The 5,645-nt window shown below is 38.5% G+C and overlaps 1 non-coding gene across 1 annotated transcript; it reads right to left on the bottom strand.

Moving 5' to 3' along the window:
• Nucleotides 1-1,605: 1,605 nt before the first annotated feature.
• LOC141578054 (U1 spliceosomal RNA) lies at nt 1,606-1,769 on the bottom strand. Its single transcript, XR_012507935.1, has one exon. It is a non-coding gene; the product is annotated as a U1 spliceosomal RNA (small nuclear RNA).
• Nucleotides 1,770-5,645: the final 3,876 nt, after the last annotated feature.

Genomic DNA, 5,645 nt, shown 5'->3' on the forward strand with positions numbered 1-5,645 from the left:
AGGATGAAGAGATCTCAGGTAGGAAGTACCTGGAGACTTCTGGAAGATCCCTCAAGCAGAACAGGGTTTAATATATTACTCCTTTTACACACTAGGTATGCTTCTGTGACATAAGAAAATATTACCTTTGAGAGGTCACCTGTGCTGGCTGTTCACCCACACAGCTTTTCATTTGGGCAGCAGCGTTTCATGGTGTCTGAAACTGACAACCTGCTCTCCACTCTAAAGGGAGGGTTTTGAATATTTAGTGCCAAGCCTGCAGAACAGAGGAAAGAATAAGGACTGTGAAAGGAGAGAATAGTGAACAGAGAGGCAACATCATCTCCTTGTAGACCTGAGCCAGCATGTTCCGCATCATCAGCCCCTTGATTCTGTCCACTCCACACCTCTCACCTGTCCCCTCTTTATTTCCACAGCCACCACCTGTATTAAAATCTGCCATATATTCCACTTACACTGCTTCCCAATGAAGCCCAGCCTATTCATGGAACTCCTGCCTCTGGAACCTTTGCAGGGCTTCCATTTACTTCCAATGTGAGTCTAGACCCTGACTTATTTTAATGCAAAGAAACCCTCCCTGCCCTGTTCCTCTTACCCTCTCTATTCTTCAGTAAGACTAAGCGAGTTCAGACAACTAGTCGACCCATGACGTGGGCTGCCTTTTGGCTTGGCCAATTCTGCAATGATTAATAGTGTCCCTTTAATTCTAAAAGTGACCCACCTTGGACAATAAATTATATGGTCGCTGTATGTATCATCTATACAAGATACTGAATTCTCCATGAACAGTTTTCTAAAAATAGTACCTTTCTCATCTAAACATCCACAGCAATTTATCTATGTGTTTTCTCATGCTATTCTTTCTGTATTCTTTTCTTTTTCCTCTTTTAGGTGTAACTTTTTTCTAATCTATAGCGACAGAGGAAGTGCTATGGTTTTCATGGACTATTTCTGTTCCCCCCAAACTCACATGTTGAAGCCCTGGCCCCCAATGTGACTGCATTTGGAGACGGGGCCATTACAGAAGTAACTAAGATGAATTACCTTACAGGTCATAAGGGTAGGGCTCTGATACTACAGGACTAGTGTCCTTATAAGAAGAGACACCAGAGAGCTCTCTCTCTGCATCGTGTGAGGATACAGCAAGAAGAAGGCTATTTGCAAGCCAAGAAGAGGGCCTCACCAGAAGCTGACCGTGCTGGCTCCCTGGTCTTGGACTTCTAGCCTCCAGGACTGTGAGAAACTAAATAAATGTTATTTAAGCCATCCAGCCTAGGGAGTTCTGTGATGGCAGCCCAAGTTGACCAAGGCAGTCGTCCAGATTAAATTCTTTGTGGGCAAGGATTTGTTCTCTATAAAGATGTTCACATAGTTAAAATATTAAGTACTTCTTTGGTTCTTGAGATAGTAGCAGCCCCCCCCCCCCACACACAGACACACACAGACACACACAGACACACACACACACACACACACAAAATCAAACTGAAAGATTTTCAATTAGTTTTAATAAAATTGTTGTATTTTAATAATTAAATTGGGTTAATTGGATTTGATCACTTGGCTTGGTGTCCTGATGAAAAGATGCCTTCTTTCCTCTTTTTTCAGGGGAGAGCATGAATGTAGTCCCCCAGTACCACAAATTATGCAGCTGAGTTTTCCACATTTGGGGACATCACAGGGGTCAGCACATCGGGAGTGCAACGGATAAGCCTTGCCCTGGGAAAACCACCTTCGTAATCATGGTGGCTCCCCTGCCGGGTGACCATGAGATGCCTTCTTTTTAAGGCAATAACAGCTGAAGTGTATATCCTTATGTAGAAGTGTAACCCAAGAAATTGAAAGGCCTATAACTTCTTAAGATTTAAATGTAAACAATATGTATTTGTGAGAATCAATTACAGGTATAAAAGAGAAACATTTTTTTTTATCCCAACAGTTACCATTTTTTTAAATTTTGAAGTTGTGAGCCTCTGAGGAAGGATACCACTAAAAGATTAGGTCTGCCCTGACTGTTCACTAAATCCCTAATAATCTCTGTCTGCTGTAGGTATAGGTCAAGGCAACTTAGTGTGGAAAGTGTACGCTGGAGTCAGCATTTGTGTCTCCAAAATGGCTTATGCTTTGCCTGCGGCTCCACCATGACAGACATTCCATCAAGAGCTCACTGCCCCAGTGATCACCAGAGAGTTAGCCACGCCACCTTAGACCTCAATGAACTATTTTGGCACATCTTGGAGATGTTAACACCTGGTTAAAAAAACCCTAAGGACCCTCAGATGTACCAGAAACCAAACATCTAATTCCTTAGACTCCCTATTAACTTGTGTTCTCCTAATGATTTCCTCAATTCGCGGTTTCTGACTCTACAATAAGAAAGTCCACATACTGGTTTGATGTGTATTTATGTTTATAAACCAACTTTTGAAATTGTAGTATAATATAATGACTGGCCTGATAACAGAAGATACCATTTTAATAATGTTTTAATATAGGCTGCCTATGAGTTTCTAATTGTCTGTAGATCAATGCACCATGAATGCACTGTTAAAACTACAGACTACAATTGTTAAATGCTCTTTGTGATTTGGAAGGTACTTGGGTGATATGTTAGCATCCCTGGGTTTTTGTTTTGAGCACATTTCTTCCTGTGCTATAGACATGCAGCTATATTTCCCCCTTAATATGGAGTTTTTCCTAATTCAGCCTACAGAACTTAATAGACATTAATCAGGATTATGTTAAAATGGCATTGCTTTCAAATGTCTTTCTATCACTAATGCCTAATATGTTATCTAATTGATGAGGAGAAGAAAGCAAGTTTCAGTAGAATGAGAACATTTTCCCCCAAGTAATTCTATCTGAATCTGGCATAATAGGAACTATATATCTTTAGGATTACTGCAAAAGACTATAGTAACCTTTTCTTTAAAATGTTCTTTGCATTTTCATGTGGTTTCACACTGCCAGTTCTTGGACCTGATCCAAAATGTCAAAACTCTCCTTGTGTTTCCATCCTGGACTTAAGATAAATTGTTTCTTAGAGAAACCTTTCTTACAGATTCTAATTTTTTTTTCCTCTAAGCTTCTGAAAAAGTCAGAGTGTGATTTTAAGTGAAATATAAAGACCATTAATTTATTAACACTAATTCTCTTTTCTTAATAAGTCAGAATGTCCAGGCTGTTGTTAAGATGAGGTTAAAATGAAATTGTTTAAACTGTAACATGTTTACTACAGAAATACTTATCCTAGTTTTAACTTTGTATTATTAAAAAAGAAAACATTTTAGGATTTTATTTTCAGCACACTGTGTTATTTTGGATAAAATCTTATAATTCCCCAAAGAATTCTCAAAATACTCCTATGAATATGAACAAAGGAAGCGTTAGTGATGTTTTCAATTATTCTGCTCAGGGGAAAAGTTGAAACCTCTCTAGAAGAATGGGTTAGCCATCATAAATGGACTTCATGGATGCGGTTCCAGCCATGAGAAACAGAGCCAAGAAGAAAAACACATTTCTTGGACTTAAAGACATTATCATGGAGCCTCCGAGCTGACAAAACCAGACATTTTTAAGGTGCTGGCAGAGTCCTTTCCCCACATATGGAGACTGGAATGTTGTTAGACTACAAAGACCTCACATTCTCATTTTCTTAAGGTGAAAAATTCATTGATTTCATCCCAGACTAAAAGAAAATGCTGGAGTTTTCTTGGATCAATGATCGTATTGTATCAAAATAGATTAATTAAAAGTATGTCTTAAAGGCCATAAGTAAAATATTGATTGCATTATATTTTCAATTCATGACAAGTGATTTGCTCCACAATAAAATTTATATTTTGTGACAATTTCATCACGATATTTAAACCAATCCTTTCCTCAGCCTCAGTACCCAGAGAAGAGCTATTTGAATATGAGCAGCTTAATCTGTTTTGTCAAACCATGCTTAACATTGAAATAACAGCCCCTGAGATTCTCTTCCTTCAATTCTGGGAGAGATTTTTATTTTTCTAGGCAGTGAGTCTGAACTAGTGTTCTCCAGGCAGTCTCTCTCTTTTTTTTTTAAATGTCTGTTCTCATAGGTTAATTAAGGAAATCCACTTGCAGAAAAATAGGCAACTTAGATTACAAATTAATTGCTGAGAAACTTCCAGAAAAAATGATAGAGTGAGGTAAAGTACCAGAGACATTACCTTCAAAGTGTCCAATGATGTTCATAAAATCATGTAAAAAAGAAAAAAAAAGCTTCAGCATGCACAATTAATAAAAATAATTTAATGTATGTTGGAAACCATTAGACTTTTTCTAAAAGTTTCTAGAGCAACGGCCCAAGATTCAGAGATAAGACATAGGAAATATGAGTGAAACCAGAAAAAACACCATTCGGTCAGGACTCAATTTAAAGATAACAAGAGTCTCTCCTGAACTTGACTTTGGAAGGACTCCATAGCCAGCCCTTACGTCCAATTTCAAATGCACTTTTAATATCTCTGCTTTTTATGAGAGAAACATGTGTGTTCAAGAGTTGAGGTGACATATTCTGAGGCATTCTCCTAGTGATGTTTTTACTAACCCAGGGCTTTCGTCAAAAAGCCAGCAGATCTCTCTCCTTTCATCAGGAGTGAATAAAACACATTTTTTCTACATTCTGCGTGTTCAGTGTGCAGTAGAGAGCTGAAAAATTGATTCCAGAATCGCCCTAGTTCCAAAGCTGCTGAAGAAGGCAGAAACTCTGTCCGCAGGAACTTGGCATTGGTCAAGGCCTTTGGATTCTTGAAATAAAGATGAAAGAGAGTTAGAAGATCCCTGTAAACTTCAGCCAGGCTATCCAAGGTTAAGCTGAGCAAGGACTGATAACAAATGATGTTCAGCAGAGAGAGTCTGTGTTCTGATATTCCAAAGAATTTCTGCTTTGAAGTAAATGGCTCTCATTCAAACCCAACCCTGCCACTTACGGGCTGTATGAGGCGGACAAATTACTCAGTCTCTCCTTGAGCCTCAGGTTTAATATTGGTAGAATAGCAAATCTCTTAAGATTAGTGGCCAAGGGCAAACTAAATACATCTATAAAGGACACAGTAAGATGCCTGGCACATAGTAGGCACTCAATCAATGTTCCTCTTAACATCTGTATAACCATTTTGAGATATCTAATCATGTTTGTTCAAACCGTCTCATCAATTTATTAAGCACATGTTTAAGATTAGCAGTGTTTAGACTGGTTTTGTAATTACCAGTGGCAGATATAAATCTTCAAGTCCCATACCCCATGGGGACTTTGGAGGAGGGATGATTGATAAATGCAACTTTCTTTGTTTGAGATAAATAGATTTCCTCTCCATCTTAAACTCTCACTTCTTTTAGGATGGAAACAGCCACTTCAGAGCTTTCTTTTGTATTGGAAAGAAAATTTGAGCAATACACGCTATTTCTTCATCTTTTCTCATTGGAAGAGGATTACATTGGAGGTTTGGAGGATTACAGAGCATCTTGTCCTCAGGGGTTGCGTCTGATCATTGGTTTGAACTACTTTGTGACAATACCTGCAGAAACACTTCATCATTTGGTCTTTGGTATATGGCCTTTATCCACTAGGAAAGACCATTGCCACTCAGCTGGTTCTTATGTCATGTCAGCAACAC

Source organism: Camelus bactrianus, chromosome 6 (genome assembly GCF_048773025.1).
Source record: "Camelus bactrianus isolate YW-2024 breed Bactrian camel chromosome 6, ASM4877302v1, whole genome shotgun sequence".
Taxonomy (NCBI): Eukaryota; Metazoa; Chordata; class Mammalia; order Artiodactyla; family Camelidae; genus Camelus; species Camelus bactrianus.